The following is a 25,534-nucleotide window of genomic DNA, read 5'->3' as shown; positions in this document are numbered from 1 at the left end:
TGTAGATGTTCTAATTGTTTTACACGTCTGGAGTATCTTGGACATATGATGATAGCTGAGGTAGATATTCTCTCAATCTATAGTCAACATATTTGCTGGCTTTCTCAGTGAGGCAGTTTATACCTGAGACAATAGGTCTGCCAGGTAGTGTGTGCGTGTGTTTATGCATGTCTAAATACACATATGTTAATATTAATGTAGTGTGTGCGTGTGTAAATGCATGTCTAAAAACACATATATGTTAATATTAATGTAGTGTGTGCATGTATATATGCATGTCTAAATACACATATGTTAATATTAATGTAGTGTGTGTGTGTGTACAAATATGTATATGTTAATATTACTGTAGTAGTGTGTGCGTGTGTATATATATATATGAAAACACATATATGTTAATATTAATGTAGTGTGTGTGTGTGTACAAATATGTATATGTTAATATTACTGTAGTGTGTGCGTGTGTATATGCATGTCTAAAAACACATATATGTTAATATTAATGTAGTGTGTGCGTGTGTAAAAATATGTATATGTTAATATTACTGTAGTGTATGCGTGTGTATATGCATGTCTAAAAACACATATATGTTAATATTAATGTAGTGTATTGCATGTGTAAAAACATATGTCAATATTATTGTAGTGTATTGCTTGTGTAAAAACACATATGTTAATATAAATGTAATGTGTGTGTGTATAAAAACATGTATATGTTAATATTAAAGTAGTGTGTGTGTATAAAAACATGTATATGTTAATATTAATGTAGTGTAAAAACACGTATATATAAACACACGTATATATTAATAGTAATGTGTGTGAGTATGTAAAGACATGTACATGTTAATATTAGTGCGTGTGAGTGTGCAAAAACATGTATATGTTAATAATAATGTAGTGTGTGTGTGTGTCTGTGAATGTGTGTGTAAAGACAGGTATATATTAATATTAATGTGTGTGTATGTGTAAAGACACGTATATGTTAATATTAATGCGTGTGAGTGTGAATGTGTGTGAGTGTGTAAAGACACGTATATATTAATATTAATGCGTGTGAGTGTGAATGTGTGTGAGTGTGTAAAGACACGTATATATTAATATTAATGCGTGTGAGTGTGAATGTGTGTGAGTGTGTAAAGACACGTATATATTAATATTAATGCGTGTGAGTGTGAATGTGTGTGAGTGTGTAAAGGCACGTATATATTAATATTAATGCGTGTGAGTGTGAATGTGTGTGAGTGTGTAAAGACACGTATATATTAATATTAATGCGTGTGAGTGTGAATGTGTGTGAGTGTGTAAAGACACGTATATATTAATATTAATGCGTGTGAGTGTGAATGTGTGTGAGTGTGTAAAGACACGTATATATTAATATTAATGCGTGTGAGTGTGAATGTGTGTGAGTGTGTAAAGGCACGTATATATTAATATTAATGCGTGTGAGTGTGAATGTGTGTGAGTGTGTAAAGACACGTATATATTAATATTAATGCGTGTGAGTGTGAATGTGTGTGAGTGTGTAAAGGCACGTATATATTAATATTAATGTGCGTGAGTGTGTATGTGTAAAAACACGTATATGTTAATACTAATGTAGTGTATGTGTTTGTGTAAAGACACGTATATATTAATAGTAATGTGTGTAAGTGTGTATGTATCAAAACAGGTATATGTTAATACTAATGTACATGGGCATCCGCAGGCAGGGGCAAGGGGGGGGGCAGATCCCCCCCTGGAATTTTGCCCCTTACTATAGTCAAACATAAGCAACCACCACTGTTCTCTTCTCTCTCCTGCTTATGCCCCTGCACACCTTATCTGGGGCCAGCTCACAGCTTGATATATAATGTGCACAGATAGTTTCCTGAATCAGGAAACCTGGCTGCCTGCATATTAAATAAAATGTGTGATTAGTAAACTGAGTACACAGTGCACCTATGCGTGCCCCACAACTAGGGTTGCCACCTTCAATACAGAAAAATAAGGGACGACTGCCGCAGCGGGGGCCATAACCCCCAAATAACATTAGTTTGCATGAACCTATACTCAGAGATTATATTATTGGTACTGTCCATCAAACCAGTACTGTTGGCAGCTATGGATACAGTTTACCCACAGTTAAATTCCTAGCTGATGTCAATATATTACATCACCCAGTATCTCCCTGACAGTTTATAACTACCTCTCTGCTCTGAAATTCCAAAAGGGATTGGCTCAGCCTGCAGGGAGAAGCATGACAATAATGAACCCTTTTAAGCATACAACTCTTATTCCAAAAAACATGGATAAAACAATCACTGAAAATGAATTCCCATCTCCTAGTTAAGTGGAGTTTATTTAGCAAAAATAATACTGTATAATATGTATAATTTAAGTTTTGGCAATAACACATTGGTTTATTGATACGGTATACATTATATTCTAGGTCTAGTTTGCCACCTGCATTGATTCTATGGGGCTTATTTATCAAGCTCCGTATGGAGCTTGATGCCCCGTGTTTACGGCAAGCCTTCAGAAGTGCTGGAAACAGAAGTTATGAAGCAGCGGTCTAAAAACCGCTGCTCCATAACTTGTCCGCCTGCTCTGAGGCGGCGGACAGAAATCAACCTGATCGAATACGATCGGGTTGATTGACACCCCCTGCTAGCGGCTGCAAATCTGCAGGAGGGGGGGGCATTGCACCAGCAGTCCACAAGAACTGCTGGTGCAATGATAAATGCCGAGAGCGGATGCTGTCAGCATTTATCAATGTGCAGCGGATATTATACGCTAATTCGTATCATGTACGCTCGCACATTGTTAAATATGCCCCCATATGTGCCATGGGCTTTTAGAAAAAAAGGAGATATTTTTATATACACATTATGTTATTAAACTGTGGAAATATAAATATTGCCCCTATTTTCACTTGGATCGGTGGGGGGGGGGGGGGATGTAAAAACAAATAGGTTAGTCATACAGATCCCTTTTAATATATTTGCAGTGACTGACATAGCTGAAGGGCCTACATTCCTGAAGAAATGGTCTGGGATTATTTTTTCTTTTCTTTCTGGCATGTGCATAATAAAAAAAAAAACTGAACACAAAGAATAGCAACAGCAAAATATGCGCATAAATAAATAATAAATTAACTTCATTTCCACAGATTAATAAAACATATACATATAAATGCTATGATATATATATAATTAAGTCAGGAAATTATAGCATTTATTATTGTGTGTTTAGCCAAACATGCATTTAACTATAAACAGGAAAGAGTTAATCCAGAGAGTGTCTAGTGGATTCTTTGCAATATTAATAAAGGGCCATTAAAAGGGATAGCCATTCTATGTTTGGTGGATGCTGTGTATTGTTACTATGTGATGATGACATTACACCCCGTATCGCAGAGGCTCCCTGTCATGCCTAAAAACATAATTTATGTAAGAACTTACCTGATAAATTAATTGCTTTCATATTGGCAAGAGTCCATGAGCTAGTGACGTATGGGATATACATTCCTACCAGGAGAGGCAAAGTTTCCCAAACCTCAAAATGCCTATAAATACACCCCTCACCACACCCACAAATCAGTTTAACGAATAGCCAAGAAGTGAGGTGATAAGAAAGGAGCGAAAGCATCAAACAAGGAATTGGAATAATTGTGCTTTATACAAAAAAATCATAACCACCACAAAAAAGGGTGGACCTCATGGACTCTTGCCAATATGAAAGAAATGAATTTATCAGGTAAGTTCTTACATAAATTATGTTTTCTTTCATGTAATTGGCAAGAGTCCATGAGCTAGTAACGTATGGGATAGCAGATACCCAAGATGTGGAACTTCCACGCAAGAGTCACTAGAGAGGGAGGGATAAAATAAAGACAGCCAATTCCGCTGAAAAAATAATCCACAACCCAAATCAAAAAGTTTTAATCTTATAAAAAACTGAAATTATAAGCAGAAGAATCAAACTGAAACAGCTGCCTGAAGTACTTTTCTACCAAAAACTGCTTCAGAAGAAGAAAAAAACATCAAAATGGTAGAATTTAGTAAAAGTATGCAAAGAAGACCAAGTTGCTGCTTTGCAAATCTGATCAACAGAAGCTTCATTCTTAAAAGCCCAGGAGGTAGAAACTGACCTAGTAGAATGAGCCGTAATCCTTTGAGGCGGGGATTTACCCGACTCCACATAAGCATGATGAATCAAAGACTTTAACCAAGATGCCAAAGAAATGGCAGAAGCCTTCTGACCTTTCCTAGAACCAGAAAGGATAACAAATAGACTAGAAGTCTTCCTGAAATCTTTAGTAGCTTCAACATAATATTTCAAAGCTCTAACTACATCCAAAGAATGTAAAGATCTCTCCAGAGAATTCTTAGGATTAGGACAAAAAGAAGGGACAACAATTTCTCTACTAATGTTGTTAGAATTCACAACTTTAGGTAAAAAATTAAATGAAGTCCGCAAAACCGCCTTATCCTGATGAAAAATCAGAAAAGGAGATTCAGAAGAAAGAGCAGATAACTCAGAAACTCTTCTAGCAGAAGAGATGGCCAAAAGGAATAAAACTTTCCAATAAAGTAATTTAATATCCAGAGAATGCATAGGTTCAAACGGAGGAGCCTGTAAAGCCCTCAGAACCAAATTAAGACTCCAAGGAGAAGAAATTGACTTAATGACAGGCTTAATACGAACCAAAGCCTGTACAAAACAATGAATATCAGGATGATTAGCAATCTTTCTGTGAAAAAGTACAGAAAGAGCAGAGATTTGACCTTTCAAGGAACTTGCAGACAAACCTTTTTCCAAACCATCCTGAAGAAACTGTAAAATTCTAGGAATTCTAAAAGAATGCCAAGAGAATTTATGAGAAGAACACCAAGAAATGTAAGTCTTCCAAACTCGGTAATAGATCTTTCTAGACACAGATTTACGAGCCTGTAACATTGTATTAATCACTGAATCAGAGAAACCTCTATGACTAAGTATTAAGCGTTCAATCTCCATACCTTCAAATTTAATAATTTGAGATCCTGATGGACAAATGGGCCTTGAGATAGAAGGTCTGGCCTTAACGGAAGTGTCCAAGGTTGGCAACTGGCCATCCGAACGAGATCCGCATACCAAAACCTGTGTGGCCATGCTGGAGCCACCAGCAGTACAAACGAACGCTCAATTAGGATTTTGGAAATCACTTTTGGAAGAACTAGAGGCGGAAAGATATAAGCAGGTTGATAATTCCAAGGAAGTGACAACGCATCCACCGCTTCTGCCTGAGGATCCCTGGATCTGGACAGATACCTGGGAAGTTTCTTGTTTAGATGAGAGGCCATCAGATCTATTTCTGGAAATCCCCAGATTTGAACAATCTGAAGAAAAACCTATGGGTGAAGAGACCATTCGCCCGGATGTAACGTCTGGCGACTGAGATAATCCGCTTCCCAATTGTCTATACCTGAGATATGAACCGCAGAAATTAGACAGGAGCTGGATTCCGCCCATACAAGTATCCGAGATACTTCTTTCATAGCCTGAGGACTGTGAGTCCCCCCTTGATTATTGACATATGCCACGGTTGTGACATTGTCTGTCTGAAAACAAATAAACGATTCTCTCTTCAGAAGAGGCCAGAACTGAAGAGCTCTGAAAATCGCACGGAGTTCCAAAATGTTGATCGGTAATCTCCTGAGATTCCCAAACCCCCTGCGCTGTCAGAGATCCGCATACAGCTCCCCAACCTGAAAGACTTGCATCTGTTGAGATCACAGTCCAGGTTGGACGAACAAAAGAGGCCCCTTGAATTAAACGATGGTGATCCAACCACCAAGTCAGAGAAGATTGAACATTGGGATTTAAGGATATTAATTGTGATATCTTTGTATAATCCCTGCACCATAGGTTCAGCATACAAAGCTGGAGAGGTCTCATGTGAAAACAAGCAAAAGGGATCGCGTCCGATGCAGCAGTCATGAGACCTAGAATTTCCATGCACAAAGCTACCAAAGGGAATGATTGAGACTGAAGGTTTCGACAAGCTGAAACCAATTTCAGACGTCTCTTTTCTGTTAGAGACAAAGACAATAGACACTGAATCTATTTGGAAACCTAAAAAGGTTACTCTTGTCTGAGGAATCAAGGAACTCTTTGGTAAATTGATCCTCCAACCATGTCTTTGAAGAAACAACACAAGTTGATTCGTATGAGATTCTGCAGAATGTAAAGACTGAGCAAGTACCAAGATATCGTCCAAATAAGGAAATACCGCAATACCCTGTTCTCTGATTACAGAGAGAAGGGCACCGAGAACCTTTGAAAAGATCCTTGGAGCTGTTGCTAGGCCAAACGGAAGAGCAACAAACTGGTAATGCTTGTCTAGAAAAGAGAATCTCAGAAACTGATAGTGATCTGGATGGATAGGAATATGAAGATATGCATCCTGTAAGTCTATTGTAGACATATAATGCCCTTGCTGAACAAAAGACAGAATAGTCCTTATAGTCACCATTTTGAATATTGGTATCCTTACATAACGATTCAATATTTTTAGATCCAGAACTGGTCTGAAGGAATTCTCCTTCTTTGGTACAATGAACAGATTTGAGTAAAACCCCAGACCCTGCTCCAGGACTGGAACTGGCACAATTACCCCAGCCGACTCTAGGTCTGAAACACATTTCAGAAACGCCTGAGCCTTTACTGGGTTTGCTGGAATGCGTGAGAAAAAATCTTCTCAAAGGCGGTCTTACCTTGAAACCTATTCTGTACCCTTGTGAAACAATGTTCTGAATCCAAAGACTTTGAATCGAATTGATCCAAACATCTTTGAAAAATCGTAACCTGCCCCCTACCAGCTGTGCTGGAATGAGGGCCGCACCTTCATGCGGATTTGGGAGCTGATTTTGACTTTCTAAAAGGCTTGGATTTATTCCAGACTGGAGAAGGTTTCCAAACGGAAACTGTTCCTTTAGGGGTAAGGGCTAATTTAAATGATTAGCAGCCCTATATTTACCTTTAGATTTTTTGTCCTGAGGCAAAAAGGCTCCCTTCCCCCCAGTAACAGTTGAAATTATTGAATCCAACTGAGAACCAAATAATTCATTATCTTGGAAAGAAAGAGAAAGCAATGTTGACTTAGAAGTCATATCTGCATTCCAAGACTTAAGCCATAAAGCTCTTCTAGCTAAAATAGCTAAAGACATATACCTGACATCAATTCTAATGATATCGAAAATGGCATCACAAACAAAGTTATTAGCATGTTGAAGAAGTTTAACAATGCTATAAGCATTATGGTCTGACACTTGTTGCACTAAAGTCTCCAACCAGAAAGTGGAAGCTGCAGCAACATCAGCCAAAGAAATAGCAGGTCTAAGAAGATTACCTGAACATAAATAAGCCTTCCTTAGAAAGGATTCAAGCTTCCTATCTAAAGGATCCTTAAAAGAAGTACTATCTGCCGTAGGAATAGTAGTACGTTTAGCAAGAGTAGAGATAGCAACATCAACTTTGGGGATTTTTTCCCAAAACTCTAATCTATCAGATGGCAAAGGGTACAATTTCTTAAACCTTGGAGAAGGAGTAAATTAAGTACCCAGACTATTCCATTCCCTAGAAATTACTTCTGAAATAGCATCAGGAACTGGAAACATTTCTGGAATAACTACATGAGATTTAAAAACTGAATTTAAACGCTTATTAGTTTTAATATCAAGAGGACTAGACTCCTCCATATCTAATGCAATCAACACTTCTTTAAGTAAAGAATGAATAAACTCCATCTTAAACAAATATGAAGATTTATCAGTTTCAATATCTGAGGCAGAATCTTCTGAACCAGATAGATCCCCATCAAAAATAGATAAGTCAGAATGATGGCGGTCATTTAAAAATTCATCTGAAATATGAGAAGTTTTAAAAGACCTCTTACGTTTACTAGAAGGAGGAATAACAGACACATTAGAAACAAATTCTTTATCATTAACAGGAACATCCTGAACATTAGATGTTGAAGGAACAACAACAGGTAATGGATTATTACTAATGGAAATATTATCATGACAACTAACACAAACTACAGCCGGAGGAACAGTTACCAAAAGTTTACAACAAATGCACTTAGCTTTGGTAAAACCGACATCAGGCAGCGTCTTTCCAGAAGTAGATTCTGATCCAGGGTCAGGTAGTGACATCTTGCAATATGTAATAGAAAAAACAACATATAAAGCAAAATTATCAAATTCCTTAAATGGCAGTTTCAGGAATGGGAAAAATGCAAAACAAAACAAGCCTCTGGAAACCAGAAGCAACTAAAAAGTGAGACTGAAATAATGTGAAAAAAACTGGCGCCAAGTATGACGCCCACATTTTTGGCTCCAAGTATAACGCCCACATTTTTTGGTGCCAAGAATGAAGCCCATATTTTATGGTGCCAAAAACGTCCGCAACACACATACGTCAAAAATTACGCAACCACATGAAAACTTCCAGCGTCAACTATGACGCTGGAAATGACGAAATTTTTGCACCAAAAAAGTCTCGCGCCAAAAATGACGCAATTAATTGAAGCATTTTCTGCACCCGCGAGCCTAACAGCCCGCAATTTAGAAAAAAAGTCAATTGAACATTTTTAAGGTAAGAAAAAATATAATTCATATGCATTTTCCCAAAAAAATGAAACTCAGTCTGATAGAAGGAATATTGATTATCCTGAATAATGGCAAATATAAGTTTAACACATATATTTAGAACTTTACATATAAAGTGCCCAACCATAGCTTAGAGTGTGATGAATAGAAATAAGACTTACTTACCCTAAGACACTCATCTACATATAGTAGATAGCCAAACCAGTACTGAAACGAGAATCAGCAGAGGTAATGGTATATAAGAGTATATCGTCGATCTGAAAAGGGAGGTAGGAGAAGAAATCTCTACGACCGATAACAGAGAACCTATGAAATAGATCCCCTAGAGGAAGAGCATTGTATTCAAATAGGCAATACTCTCTTCACATCCCTCTGACATTCACTGCACTCTGAGAGGAAAACCGGGCTTCAGCCTGCTGCGAAGCGCATATCAACGTAGAATCTAGCCCAAACTTACTTCACCACCTCCATGGGAGGCAAATTTTGTAAAACTGAATTGTGGGTGTGGTGAGGGGTGTATTTATTGGCATTTTGAGGTTTGGGAAATTTTGCCCCTCCTGGTAGGAATGTATATCCCATACGTCACTAGCTCATGGACTCTTGCCAATTACATGAAAGAAACATCAATGCAGAATAAGACAATAGAGGGGGTCCTTACCTCTTTCTCATCTGTGGATATCCCCGGAGGCCGCGTAATATCCTGCAGGAGGGGAGAAATGAGACAGACAGGTCAGGACTGTGATCACACACGGGGGCCCCCCTTACAAAAATTCAGGGGCACTCTAACTTATTACCTGTCTTGAGTAGCTTGCTCTTGTACCTGATGCTGGTGCTCAGGGCAGTGCGTTTTGCAATGTATGTGATGAAGTATGTCTCTTTGTGCTGCCGCTGGCTGCTGCTCCCTTACAATAGACACCAAGAGATGGGGAGACCAGGCTGCTACTGCATTAGAGCCAGCGAACGCATGTGATTGGCTGAACCCGACTCAGCCCAAACCATTCCTCCAATTAGAATACGTGAGTGCGTTGGTTCAGTCCGCCTCTTGCTGGCTGCTTGTATTGTGCGGTGCAAGTCAATATGGCCGCGTTCGGGCAGCGCTCAGGAGCTAGTGGAGGCGCTTCACTTCCAGCGATGACGTGGCGCTAGGTGACGTCACAAGCAAGGGAGCTTAGAAAAAATGTTTGCATGCGCAAAGGGATCTGCTGCACAATAATGGCCTTTGTGCATGCAAACGTTTTTTCTAAGCTCCCTTGTAGCATTGTTACACAACACCGTTGTTACGTCGAGAATGGTTTCACCAGTGTTTCTGGTTTCCCCTGCCTCTCGGCAAACATCAGAACTCCGACCCATCTCCATTCAGCTGCTCTCAGCTCAGCCCCTGTAGCTTATCCTGCCCCATTCAGCTAATAATAAATAAAGATATAAGGGCTGCAGCTCCCATCACTCACATGGGGCAGGTTAAGCTACATGTGCTGAGAGCAACTGAATGTAGGTTGGTCAGAGTTCCGATGTTTGCCGGATAAGCCTGACAGCAGCATTTAGTACAGGGCAAAGTAGAGATAGGTTAAGTAACCTCACCTGTCCCTCCTCTGCTGCTTATAAAAACATGGCAGCCTCCACAGCAACATGTGTGTGGAGGCTGCCATGTTTCCAAGCGTCTGAGCTTGCTCTGAAAAGTCCCAGCTTTTCAAGCACACTGGAAGCGCTGGGACTTACGTCAGCAGAGCGCTCAAAAAACGTCCAGCCTCTCACTTGCAAGTGTGAAGAAAACGCTCCAAGCGAGTCCCAGTTCGCTTGGAGCGCTGCCAGAACGCAGCCTATGTGGCTCCCGTCCCTGCACTGGCATATTGACACCTTTACAGAGATACACCACTACTGCATACTACAAACAGTGACAAGTTTAACAGACAATGCATGTACATACAGCTCAGGCAGAAAGGGAAATACAACTAACTACACATAGCAATGTCATACAGGGAGTGCAGAATTATTAGGCAAGTTGTATTTTTGAGGATTAATTTTATTATTGAACAACAACCATGTTCTCAATGAACCCAAAAAACTCATTAATATCAAAGCTGAATATTTTTGGAAGTAGTTTTTAGTTTGTTTTTAGTTTTAGCTATTTTAGGGGGATATCTGTGTGTGCAGGTGACTATTACTGTGCATAATTATTAGGCAACTTAACAAAAAACAAATATATACCCATTTCAATTATTTATTTTTACCAGTGAAACCAATATAACATCTCAACATTCACAAATATACATTTCTGACATTCAAAAACAAAACAAAAACAAATCAGTGACCAATATAGCCTCCATTCTTTGCAAGGACACTCAAAAGCCTGCCATCCATGGATTCTGTCAGTGTTTTGATCTGTTCACCATCAATATTGCGTGCAGCAGCAACCACAGCCTCCCAGACACTGTTCAGAGAGGTGTACTGTTTTCCCTCCTTGTAAATCTCACATTTGATGATGGACCACAGGTTCTCAATGGGGTTCAGATCGGGTGAACAAGGAGGCCATGTCATTAGATTTTCTTCTTTTATACCCTTTCTTGCCAGCCACGCTGTGGAGTACTTGGACGCGTGTGATGGAGCATTGTCCTGCATGAAAATCATGTTTCTCTTGAAGGATGCAGACTTCTTCCTGTACCACTGCTTGAAGAAGGTGTCTTCCAGAAACTGGCAGTAGGACTGGGAGTTGAGCTTGACTCCATCCTCAACCCGAAAAGGCCCCACAAGCACATCTTTGATGATACCAGCCCAAACCAGTACTCCACCTCCACCTTGCTGGCGTCTGAGTCTGACTGGAGCTCTCTGCCCTTTACCAATCCAGCCACAGGCCCATCCATCTGGCCCATCAAGACTCACTCTCATTTCATCAGTCCATAAAACCTTAGAAAAATCAGTCTTGAGATATTTCTTGGCCCAGTCTTGACGTTTCAGCTTGTGTGTCTTGTTCAGTGGTGGTCATCTTTCAGCCTTTCTTACCTTGGCCATGTCTCTGAGTATTGCACACCTTGTGCTTTTGGGCACTCCAGTGATGTTGCAGCTCTGAAATATGGCCAAACTGGTGGCAAGTGGCATCTTGGCAGCTGCACGCTTGACTTTTCTCAGTTCATGGGCAGTTATTTTGCGCCTTGGTTTTTCCACACGCTTCTTGCGACCCTGTTGACTATTTTGAATGAAATGCTTGATTGTTCGATGATCACGCTTCAGAAGCTTTGCAATTTTAAGAGTGCTGCATCCCTCTGCAAGATATCTCACTATTTTTGACTTTTCTGAGCCTGTCAAGTCCTTCTTTTGACCCATTTTGCCAAAGGAAAGGAAGTTGCCTAATAATTATGCACACCTGATATAGGGTGTTGATGTCATTAGACCACACCCCTTCTCATTACAGAGATGCACATCACCTAATATGCTTAATTGGTAGTAGGCTTTCGAGCCTATACAGCTTGGAGTAAGACAACATGCATAAAGAGGATGATGTGGTCAAAATACTCATTTGCCTAATAATTCTGCACTCCCTGTATAGTTCGATGTCTGGCTGCCAACCAGTAGAAAATACGGGACAAACTCCATCCCGTATTGATTCAAAACAGGACACTCTATTTTTTTTAAATACAGGACGATTCCATATTTTAAGGGACGGTTTTCAACCCTACCCACAACACAGCCCCTCCTGTAGCCCAGTCTCTTCCTCCTGCTCTCTAAGGAACTGCCTGTGCGCCATCCATCAACCACTCCTGCAGTATAACAGGAGTGTGGGCTGCTGTTTATTAGTGGATTAAAAGCAGGTAAAATGCCTGTAAACATTTTTTTTGGGAGGAGGGGCAACAATAATAGCAGAAATACCAGGGCACAATACACGGGGTGGGGGGTAATTAGCTGTACTAGGATCTCTAGGCTGTTTAAATTTGTGTGGATTTTTGTTTTGCTTGGTCCCTGCTCCAGTTTGAGATTAAGTTACATTCCTGACTGCTCTGGGTGGAAATCTAGAGACTTGACAGGAAGTTCAGTAAATAAGTTCCTCCACGGAGCTGGCTAAAGTTCCTGATGTGTGAGAAGAGAAAAGATAAGCAGATGCTGTAGTGTCAGACACCCTCCTCTATTACTTGTAGCTGGGCAGCTGTTGGTAAGTTATGGCAGTTCTGTGCTTTATAAATATATGCAAAACGGGCTGATTTTTTTAAAATTCTGCTCAGCATTTACACTGGGTATGTGTTAGGAATCATGTAAAACGTCCACAAAGAAACAAAGTGCTAGTACGACTCAAATAAAAAACATCCTTTATTAGAATAATAAAAAAGGTACCAATGAGGGCAGGTACAACATACAAATGTGTTTAAAAAATGCGTAGAGTGACACACATCCCCAGATACAGGCGACCATATCAAAATATCACCTTGTTACTTGATAGACATAAGGGCTAGTTCAGGAGAACCAAAATTGTATGTATGTGTAATATACAGAAATAGATAAATACAGATCACTATTTATCGAACTGAATTGGCTCAAATATTCTATGTGGATTTATTACATGGAGAGAAAAAGGAAAAGAACACTATCGGCTAGATTTAGAGTTTTGTCGGTAACGATCCGCGTATATAACGCTGGCTTTTTTTCCCCCGCACCTTTTAAATACCGCTGGTATTTAGAGTTCACAGAAGGGCTGCGTTAGGCTCCAAAAAGGGAGCGCATAGCATATTTACCGCCACTGCAACTCTCAATACCAGCGGTGCTTACGGACGCGGCCAGCTTAAAAAACGTGCTCGTGCACGATTCCCCCATAGAAAACAATGGGGCATTTTGAGCTAAAAAAAACCTAACACCTGCAAAAAAGCAGCGTTCAGCTCCTAACGCAGCCCCATTGTTTCCTATGGGGAAACACTTCCTAAGTCTGCACCTAACACCCTAACATGAAACCCGAGTCTAAACACCCCTAACCTTACACTTATTAACCCCTAATCTGCTGTCCCCGCTATCGCTGACACCTGCATATTTTTTTAACCCCTAATCTGCCGCTCTGTACACCGCCGCAACCCACATTATCCCTATGTACCCTAATCTGCTGCCCCTAACACGGCCGACACCTATATTATATTTATTTACCCCTAATCTGCCGCCCCCAACGTCGCCGCCACATACCTACAATTATTAACCCCTAATCTGCCGACCAGACCTCACCGCTACTATAATAAATGTATTAACCCCTAATCCGCCTCACTCCCGCCTCAATAACCCTATAATAAATAGTATTAACCCCTAATCTGCCCTCCCTAACATCGCCGACACCTAACTTCAAGTATTAATCCCTAATATGCCGACCGGACCTCACCGCTACTCTAATAAATTTATTAACCCCTAAAGCTAAGTCTAACCTTAACACTAACACGCCCCTAAATTAAATATAATTTAAATCTAACTAAATAAATTAACTCTTATTAAATAAATTATTCCTATTTAAAGCTAAATACTTACCTGTAAAATAAACCCTAATATAGCTACAATATAAATTATAATTATATTGTAGCTATTTAAGGATTAATATTTATTTTACAGGCAACTTTGTAATTATTTTAACCAGGTACAATATCTATTAAATAGTTCATAACTATTTAATAGCTACCTAATTAAAATAATTACAAAATTATCTGTAAAATAAATCCTAACCTAAGTTACAATTAAACCTAACACTACACTATCAATAAATTAATTAAATAAAATGCCTACAATTATCTACAATTAAACCTAACACTACACTATCAATAAATTAATTAAATAAAATACCTACAATTATCTACAATTAAACCTAACACTACACTATCAATAAATTAATTAAATAAAATACCTACAATTATCTACAATTAAACCTAACACTACACTATCAATAAATTAATTAAATAAAATACCTACAATTATCTACAATTAAACCTAACACTACACTATCAATAAATTACTTAAATACAATACCTACAAATAAATACAATTAAATAAACTAACTAAAGTACAAAAAATAAAAAAGCACTAAGTTTCAAAAAATAAAAAAATATTTACAAACATTAGAAAAATATTACAACAATTTTAAACTAATTACACCTACTCTAAGCCCCCTAATAAAATAACAAAGCCCCCCAAAATAAAAAAATGCCCTACCCTATTCTAAATTAAAAAAGTTCAAAGCTCTTTTACCTTACCAGCCCTTAAAAGGGCCTTTTGCGGGGCATGCCCCAAAGAAAACTGCTCTTTTGCCTGTAAAAGAAAAATACAACCCCCCCAACATTAAAACCCACCACCCACATACCTCTAATCTAACCCAAACCCCCCTTAAAAAAACCTAACACTACCCCCCTGAAGATCATCCTACCTTGAGTCGTCTTCACTCAGCCGAGCCACCGATGGAACTGAAGAGGAGATCCGGAGCGGCAGAAGTGATCCTCCAAGGGGCGCTGAAGAAGTCTTCCATCCGATGAAGTGATCCTCCAAGGGGCGCTGAAGAAGTCTTCCATCCGATGAAGTGATCCTCCAAGCGGCGCTGAAGAAGTCTTCCATCCGATGAAGTGATCCTCCAAGCGGCGCTGAAGAAGTCTTCCATCCGGGCGATGTCATCTTCCAAGCGGGGTCTTCAATCTTCTTTCTTCAGGATCCATCTTGCAGACCTCCGACGCGGAACATCCTGCTGGCCCGACGGACTACCGACGAATGAAGGCTCATTTAAGAGACGTCATCCAAGATGGCGTCCCTCAAATTCCTATTGGCTGATAGGATTCTATCAGCCAATCGGAATTAAGGTAGGAAAATTCTGATTGGCTGATGGAATCAGCCAATCAGATTCAAGTTCAATCCGATTGGCTGATCCAATCAGCCAATCAGATTGAGTTCGCATTCTATTGGCTGTTCTGATCAGCCAATAGAATGCAAGCTCAATCTGATTGGCTGATTGGATCGGCCAATCGGATTGAACTTGAATCTGATTGGCTGATTCCATCAGCCAATCAGAATTTTCCTACCTTAATTATAATTGGCTGATAGAATCCTTGGATGACGTCCCTTAAAGGAGCCTTCATTTGTCGGTAGTCCGTCGGGCCAGCAGGATGTTCCGCGTCGGAGGTCTGCAAGATGGATCCTAAAGAAAGAAGATTGAAGACCCCGCTTGGAAGATGACATCGCCCGGATGGAAGACTTCTTCAGCGCCGCTTGGAGGATCACTTCATCGGATGGAAGACTTCTTCAGCGCCGCTTGGAGGATCACTTCATCGGATGGAAGACTTCTTCAGCGCCCCTTGGAGGATCACTTCATCGGATGGAAGACTTCTTCAGCGCCCCTTGGAGGATCACTTCTGCCGCTCCGGATCTCCTCTTCAGTTCCATCGGTGGCTCGGCTGAGTGAAGACGACTCAAGGTAGGATGATCTTCAGGGGGGTAGTGTTAGGTTTTTTTAAGGGGGGTTTGGGTTAGATCAGGGGTATGTGGGTGGTGGGTTTTAATGTTGGGGGGGGGGTGTATTTTTCTTTTACAGGCAAAAGAGCAGTTTTCTTTGGGGCATGCCCCGCAAAAAAAGGCCCTTTTAAGGGCTGGTAAGGTAAAAGAGCTTTGAACTTTTTTAATTTAGAATAGGGTAGGGCATTTTTTTTTATTTTGGGGGGCTTTGTTATTTTATTAGGGGGCTTAGAGTAGGTGTAATTAGTTTAAAATTGTTGTAATATTTTTCTAATGTTTGTAAATATTTTTTTATTTTTTGTAACTTAGTTCTTTTTTATTTTTTGTACTTTAGTTAGTTTATTTAATTGTATTTATTTGTAGGTATTGTATTTAATTAATTTATTGATAGTGTAGTGTTAGGTTTAATTGTAGATAATTGTAGGTATTTTATTTAATTAATTTATTGATAGTGTAGTGTTAGGTTTAATTGTAACTTAGGTTAGGATTTATTTTACAGGTAATTTTGTAATTATTTTAACCAGGTAGCTATTAAATAGTTATGAACTATTTAATAGCTATTGTACCTGGTTAAAATAATTACAAAGTTGCCTGTAAAATAAATATTAATCCTAAAATAGCTACAATATAATTATAATTTATATTGTAGCTATATTAGGGTTTATTTTACAGGTAAGTATTTAGCTTTAAATAGGAATAATTTATTTAATAAGAGTTAATTTATTTTGTTAGATTAAAATTATATTTAATTTAGGGGGGGTGTTAGGGTTAAGGTTAGACTTAGCTTTAGGGGTTAATAAATTTATTAGAGTAGCGGTGAGGTCCGGTCAGCAGATTAGGGGTTAATACTTGAATTTAGGTGTCGGCGATGTTAGGGAGGGCAGATTAGGGGTTAATACTATTTATTATAGGGTTATTGAGGCGGGAGTGAGGCGGATTAGGGGTTAATACATTTATTATAGTAGCGGTGAGGTCCGGTCGGCAGATTAGGGGTTAATAATTGTAGGTAGGTGGAGGCGACGTTGGGGGCGGCAGATTAGGGGTTAATAAATATAATATAGGGGTCGGCGGTGTTAGGGGCAGCAGATTAGGGGTACATAGGGATAATGTAGGTTGCGGCGGTGTGCGGTCGGCAGATTAGGGGTTAAAAAAATGTAATAGAGTGGCGGCGATGTGGGGGGACCTCGGTTTAGGGGTAAATAGGTAGTTTATGGGTGTTAGTGTACTTTAGAGCACAGTAGTTAACCGGCGTTAGCCCAGAAAGCTCTTAACTCCTGACTTTTCTCTGCGGCTGGAGTTTTGTCGTTAGATTTCTAACGCTCACTTCAGCCACGACTCTAAATACCAGCGTTAGAAAGATCCCATTGAAAAGATAGGATACGCAAATGGCGTAGGGGGATCTGCGGTATGGAAAAGTCGTGGCTGGAAAGTGAGCGTTAGACCCTTACCTACAAGACTCTAAATACCAGCGGTAGCCCAAAACCAGCGTTAGGAGCCTCTAAGGCTGGTTTTGACGGCTAACGCCAAACTCTAAATCTAGCCGTATATATATTACCAACTATTAATAATTAAGAAAAACTTGCTAATAACATGATTACATATGTACAAAAACTTCACGGTAAATATCATGTTTAAAAGCACTAATGCACTTAATAAAGGGTAAATATTAGACATGTATGGTATCCTGGGTACTTACCTTATAAATATTAAAGATCTAGCTTAGCATTCCCAATGGTTCATGATATCATAAGCTGAGTTAAAACCTTTAGGATACCTTGTCTCCAATTTAAATATCCAGAACGCTTCTCTGCGATATAGTTCTTTATTTCTATCTCCTCCTCTCTTGGGGCTTCTTACTAATTCTATTGCTTGCCATCTTAATGTCTCAACAGATTGCCTATGTCTATGTATGAAATGTGTTGCTAAGGCTGAACAATCTTTATTACAATTGATATTGCTTAGATGTTCTCGAATTCTAGACCTCACCTCCCTTGTGGTGAGGCCTACATACTGCAATTTACATTCCACACAGGAAATAAGATAAACAACATAACTCATGCTACAGTTGATACACTGAGAGGTTTCAAAAGATTTACCTGTCCTATAAGACTCAAAGTGGGTGCTGACTAGAATGTAATCACAAGCCTTGCACCTTGAGTTTCCACACTTAAAGGTGCCCTTGTGAGTTAAAGAGACATGAAACCCAAAACATTTCTTTCATGATTCAGATAGAGAATACAATTTTAAACAACTTTACAATTTACTTCTATTATTTAATTTGCTTCCTTCTCTTGTTATACTTTGCTGAAAGGTTTATCTAGGCAAGCTCAGGAGCAGCAGAGAACCTAGGTTCTAGCTGCTGATTGGTGGCTGGATATATATATTAATTGTGATTGGCTCACCCATGTGTTCAGTTAGAAACCAGTAGTGCATTGCTGCTCCTTTAACAAATGATACCAAGAGAATGAAACAGATTAGATAATAGAAGAAAATTAGAAAGTTGTTTAAAATTGTATTCTCTATCTGAATCATGAAATAATTTGTCCCTTTAACCAACTACTCCCACTATCTGATTTGGGAACTGTGTTGGATAAGATATTACCCAATGTAACACTTCTTCTATTGGTAAATCTATATCCTTGATCTACAACTTCCTTCAACTTAGTATCGGCCAAAAGAATAGACATGTATTTCCTGACAATGTTACATATTTGTGGGTACTGGTCACTATAACTAGTGACAAAAGTAACTTGTGATTTTTTTCTTACTTTGTATTTGGGATGCACAGGATTTCTCTTTCAAAAGTTCTTTTCTAGATATACTATCCACTTCTTTGCGGGCTTCAATGATAGTTCTTGTCTTGTAGCCCCTCTGTAGTAGATCATTACTCAATCTCTCACATTCCTCGGCATATTCTTCCGCTTTTGAGCAGTTTTGCTTCATACAGATAAACTGACCTTTGGCAATTGCTCTAGCCGTATTTCTGGGGTGACTGCTTGAGCAATTCAGATTGTTTTTAGCTATGGGTTTATGATATGTACGCGTTTCAATTTTATTACTACATAAATTGGCATATAGAGTAATATCAAGATAATTCATAGTGGTCTTATGATACTCCATAGTAAATTGGATGCCTACTTGATTGGAATTGAGGTAATCCAAAAAAGAATTCACCTATTCCTGGGTACCTCTCCAAACCATGATCAAGTCATCAATAAATCTCTTATAGAAAGATATTGATGACCAATAACAATTTCCATCATGTAGACATACAAACACAGGCCCTAAAGTAAGCATATTTCCCAAATATTTCTATTAAATAAAATGAAGCAACATAAATATTAGTGAATGTTTTCCTTAGTACTTTGTGTTATTGTGTGTTTGCATAAATATATGTTCATGAGCATGTGTATGTGTGTATATATGTTCACATGTGTGTGTGTATATATTTGTGCATGCACATGTGTATAGGTATGTTTTGTGTTTTGTTTCAGGTGTGTATGTAGGGGGATGTTTGTTTCATGTGTGTATAGGGTGTGCTGGTTCATGTGTGTAAGCAAGGGTGTGTGTGTGTTGTTGCATGTGTATATGCAAAGGTCTGTGTGTTGTTTCATGTGTGTATGCAGTTGTGTGTGTGTTGTTTTATGATAGTATGGCTTGTGTTGTTTCATGTGTGTATGGGGTGTGTTGTTAATTGTGTGTATGCAAAGGTCTGTGTGTTGTTTTATGTGTGTATGCAGTTGTGTGTGTGTTGTTTTATGATAGTATGGCTTGTGTTGTTTCATGTGTGTATGGGGTGTGTTCTTAATTGTGTGTATGCAAAGGTCTGTGTGTTGTTTTATGTGTGGATGCAGTTGTGTGTGTTGTTTCATATGAGTATGGAGTGTGTTGCAGGGTTGTTTGTGTTGCTTCATGTGTGTAAGAACGGGTGTGTGTGTTATGTGTGTATGCAGGGGTGTGTGTGTTGTTTCATGTGAGTATGGGATGTGTTTTTCAGGTGTGTATGCAAAGGTCTGTGTGTGTGTGTGTTGTTTTATGTGTGTATGGGGTGTGTTGTTTCATGTGTGTATGCAAGGGTGTGTGTGTTGTTTCATGTGTGTATGCAAAGGTCTGTGTGTTGTTTCATGTGTGTATGGGGTGTGCTGTTTCATGTGGTTATGTGTGTATGCAGGGGTGTATGTGCGTTGTTTCATGTGTGTAAGCAGGGGTGTTTGTGCTGTTTCATGTGTGTATGCAGGGGTATGTGTTATTCAATGTGTGTATGCAGAGGTTTGTGTGTTGTTCCATGAGTGTATGCAGGGGTGTGTGTGTTGTTTCATGTGTTTGTGGGATGTGCTGTTTCATATGTGTATGCAGGTGTGTGTGTGCTCCATTAGTGTATGCAGGTGTGTGTGTGTGTTATTTAATATGTGTATGCAGAGGTGTGTGTGTTGTTCCATATGAGTGTATGCAGGGCTATGTGTGTTGTTTCATGTGTTTGTGGGATATGTGTGTGTTGTTCCATAAGTTTATGCAGGGGTGTGTGTTGTTTTATGTGAGTATGCAGGGGTGTGTGTGTAGTTTCATGTGTGTATGCAGGGGTGTGTGTTATTTAATGTGTGTATGCAGAGGTGTGTGTGTTGTTTCATGAGTGTATGCAGGGGTGTGTGTGTTGTTTCATGTGTTTGTGGGATGTGCTGTTTCATATGTGTATGCAGGTGTGTGTTCCATGAGTTTATGCAGGGGGGGTGTTGTTTTATGTGAGTATGCAGGGGTGTGTGTGTTGTTTCATGTGTTTGTGGGATGTGCTGTTTCATATGTGTTCCATGAGTTTATGCAGGGGGGTGTTGTTTCATGTGTGTATGCAGGGGTGTGTGTGCTGTTTCATGTGTGTATGCAGGGTTGTGTGTGTGTTGTTTCATAGTGATGTCGCGAACCTAAAAATTTGGGTTCGCGAACTGCGAACGTGAACTCCCACAAAAGTTCGCGAACAGGCGAACCGGGCGAACCCCCATAGACTTCAATGGGCAGGGACTCTTTCTGGCCACAATAGTGATGGGAAAGTTGTTTCAAGGGTACTAACACCTGGACTGTGGCATGCCGGAGGGGGATCCATGGCAAAATTCCCACGGAAAATTACATAGTTGATGCAGAGTCTGGTTTTAATCCATAAAGGGCATAAATCACCTAACATTCCTAAATTGTTTGGAATAACGTGCTTTAAAACATCAGGTATGATGTTGTATCGATCAGGTAGTGTAAGGGTTACGCCTGCTTCACAGTGACAGAACAAACTCCCGCAGCGGGTACAACATCATCATCATCATCACACCGTACGTCCATGTGTGTAATGCTACCTGACTGAGACATATCCCTGTTATCTACATCCTCTGGCAATAATGGTTACGCATCACTCATTTCTTCCAACTAATGTGTAAATAACTCCTCTGACAGATCAAGTGAAGCGGCTGTGGTGCTAGTGTTGGTGGTGGTGGCAGGCGGGTGAGTGGTAACTTGAGAGGTGCTGCCCGAAGATAAGCTGGAGGAGGATGGTGCGTCAAGGTTCGGAGCGGAAGCTATAGAAGATTGGGTGTCCTGTGTTAAAAAGTCAACTATGTCCTCAGAACTTTTCGAGTTCATGGTACGTGGACTCTGAACACTGGGCATTATTCTAGGGCCAAAGGGAATCACAGCACCACGACCACGACGGCACCTGCGGGGTGGCCTGCCTCTGCCTGTCATTTTTTTTTAAATGTACACTTACACTACTATTAAACAAGATATGAGTGGTGCCACTGGGCATGTGGGCACAGTATACGCTGTGAGCCTGACACAAAAAAGCAGACTGATGTTTCACAGTCCAAAAAGTTTTTATTTTTTTAAATGTACTCTTAAACTACTATTAAACAAGATATGAGTGGTGGCACTGGGCAAGTGGGCACAGTATACGCTGTGAGCCTGACACAAAAAAGCAGACTGATGTTTCACAGTCCAAAAACTTTTTTTTTTTAAATGTACACTTACACTTCTATTAAACAAGATATGAGTGGTGGCACTGGGCAAGTGGGCACAGTATATGCTGTGAGCCTGACACAAAAAAGCAGACTGATATTTCACAGTCCAAAAAGTTTTTATTTTTTTAAATGTACACTTACACTACTATTAAACAAGATATGAGTGGTGGCACTGGGCAAGTGGGCACAGTATACGCTGTGAGCCTGACACAAAAAAGCAGACTGATGTTTCACAGTCCAAAAAGTTTTTATTTTTTTAAATGTACACTTACACTACTATTAAACAAGATATGAGTGGTGGCACTGGGCAAGTGGGCACAGTATACGCTGTGAGCCTGACACAAAAAAGCAGACTGATGTTTCACAGTCCAAAAAGTTTTTTTTTTTTTTAAATGTACACTTACACTACTATTAAACAAGATATGAGTGGTGGCACTGGGCAAGTGGGCACAGTATACGCTGTGAGCCTGACACAAAAAAGCAGACTGATGTTTCACAGTCCAAAAAGTTTTTTTTTGTTTTTAAATGTACACTTACACTACTATTAAACAAGATATGAGTGGTGGCACTGGGCAAGTGGGCCCAGTATAAGCTGTGAGCCTGACACAAAAAAGCAGACTGATGTTTCACAGTCCAAAAAGTTTTTATTTTTTTAAATGTACACTTACACAACTATTAAACAAGATATGAGTGGTGGCACTGGGCAAGTGGGCACAGTATACGCTGTGAGCCTGACACAAAAAAGCGGACTGATGTTTCCCAGTCCAAAAAGTTTTTATTTCTTTAAATGTACACTTACACTACTATTAAACAAGATATGAGTGGTGGCACTGGGCAAGTGGGCCCAGTATAAGCTGTGAGCCTGACACAAAAAAGCAGACTGATGTTTCACAGTCCAAAAAGATTTTTTTGTTTATAAATGTACACTTACACTACTATTAAACAAGATATGAGTGGTGGCACTGGGCAAGTGGGCACAGTATACGCTGTGAGCCTGACACAAAAAAGCAGACTGATGTTTCACAGTCCAAAAAGTTTTTTGTTTTTAAATTTACACTACTGTTACACCAGATATGAGTGGTGGCACTGGGCAAGTGGGCACAGTATACGCTGTGAGCCTGGCACACACGCTGGCAGGCAGGCAACTGCAATTAGATTACACAAGCAGACTTATGTTTCACAGTCAAAAAAGTTTTTTTTTTTAAATTTACACTACTGTTACACCAGATATGAGTGGGGCCACTGGGCAAGTGGGCACAGTATACGCTGTGAGCCTGGCACACACGCTGGCAGGCAGGCAGGCAAATGCAATTAGATTACAGTAGCAGACTGATGTTTCACAGTCAAAAAAGTTTTTTTTTTTAAATTTACACTACTGTTACACCAGATATGAGTGGTGGCACTGGGCAAGTGAGCCTGGCACACACACTGGCAGGCAGGCAACTGCAATTAGATTACACTAGCAGACTGATGTTTCACAGTCAAAAAAGTTTTTTTTTTTTAAATTTACACTACTGTTACACCAGATATGAGTGGTGGCACTGGGCAAGTGGGCCTGGCACACACGCTGGCAGGCAGGCAACTGCAATTAGATTACACAAGCAGACTGATGTTTCACAGTCAAAAAAGTGTTTTTTTTAAATTTACACTACTGTTACACCAGATATGAGTGGTGGCACTGGCTAAGTGGGCCTGGCACACACACTGGCAGGCAGGCCACTGCAATTAGATTACACTAGCAGACTGAAGTTTCACAGTCAAAAAAGTTTTTTTTTTTTAAATTTACACTACTGTTACAGCAGATATGAGTGGTGGCACTGGGCAAGTGGGCCTGCACACACGCTGGCAGGCAGGCAACTGCAATTAGATTACACAAGCAGACTGATGTTTCACAGTCAAAAAAGTTTTTTTTTTTAAATTTACACTACTGTTACAGCAGATATGAGTGGTGGCACTGGGCAAGTGGGCCTGCACACACGCTGGCAGGCAGGCAACTGCAATTAGATTACACAAGCAGACTGATGTTTCACAGTCAAAAAAGTTTTTTTTTTTTAAATTTACACTACTGTTACACCAGATATGAGTGGTGGCACTGGGCAAGTGGGCCTGGCACACATGCTGGCAGGCAGGCAACTGCAATTAGATTACACTAGCAGACTGATGTTTCACAGTCAAAAAAGTTTTTTTTTTAAATTTACGCTACTGTTACAGCAGATATGAGTGGTGGCACTGGGCAAGTGGGCCTGGCACACACGCTGGCAGGCAGGCAACTCACTGACGAGGCCCACAATAGGCCGAAACGTACGTCTGGGGTTTTGCTGTTTCTCTCGTTCAGAGAAGAATTGCCTGGTATTTCGGGGCTGGACTGTACTGTGAAGTCAGGATCAGACTGATATGCTTCAGGAAAGTTTTTCTCTGTGAAAGGCACATGTTGAGCAAAAAGAGGCTGCTTCTTGGGTGGTAACTAGCCATAGAACAAGCTATTATGCTATTGTTCGTTTCCAGGTTGAGCGCTTCTCTCTTTTTATTTATGCAAATTATTACATTTTGGGAAGTCTCCCTAAGTGTGATGCGGGAATCCAGACGTGGACCCGTTGCTCAGTGTGCCTAGAGGGATATGGCTGCACCTCACTGACGAGGCCCACAATAGGCCGAAACGTACGTCTGGGGTTTTGCTGTTTCTCTCGTTCAGAGAAGAATTGCCTGGTATTTCGGGGCTGGACTGTACTGTGAAGTCAGGATCAGACTGATATGCTTCAGGAAAGTTTTTCTCTGTGAAAGGCACATGTTGAGCAAAAAGAGGCTGCTTCTTGGGTGGTAACTAGCCATAGAACAAGCTATTATGCTATTGTTCGTTTCCAGGTTGAGCGCTTCTCTCTTTTTATTTATGCAAATTATGACATTTTGGGAAGTCTCCCTAAGTGTGATGCGGGAATCCAGACGTGGACCCGTTGCTCAGTGTGCCTAGAGGGATATGGCTGCACCTCACTGACGAGGCCCACAATAGGCCGAAACGTACGTCTGGGGTTTTGCTGTTTCTCTCGTTCAGAGAAGAATTGCCTGGTATTTCGGGGCTGGACTGTACTGTGAAGTCAGGATCAGACTGATATGCTTCAGGAAAGTTTTTCTCTGTGAAAGGCACATGTTGAGCAAAAAGAGGCTGCTTCTTGGGTGGTAACTAGCCATAGAACAAGCTATTATGCTATTGTTCGTTTCCAGGTTGAGCGCTTCTCTCTTTTTATTTATGCAAATTATGACATTTTGGGAAGTCTCCCTAAGTGTGATGCGGGAATCCAGACGTGGACCCGTTGCTCAGTGTGCCTAGAGGGATATGGCTGCACCTCACTGACGAGGCCCACAATAGGCCGAAACGTACGTCTGGGGTTTTGCTGTTTCTCTCGTTCAGAGAAGAATTGCCTGGTATTTCGGGGCTGGACTGTACTGTGAAGTCAG

This window comes from Bombina bombina, chromosome 5 (assembly GCF_027579735.1).
Source record: "Bombina bombina isolate aBomBom1 chromosome 5, aBomBom1.pri, whole genome shotgun sequence".
Taxonomy (NCBI): Eukaryota; Metazoa; Chordata; class Amphibia; order Anura; family Bombinatoridae; genus Bombina; species Bombina bombina.
This window is presented reverse-complemented; position numbering follows the sequence as displayed.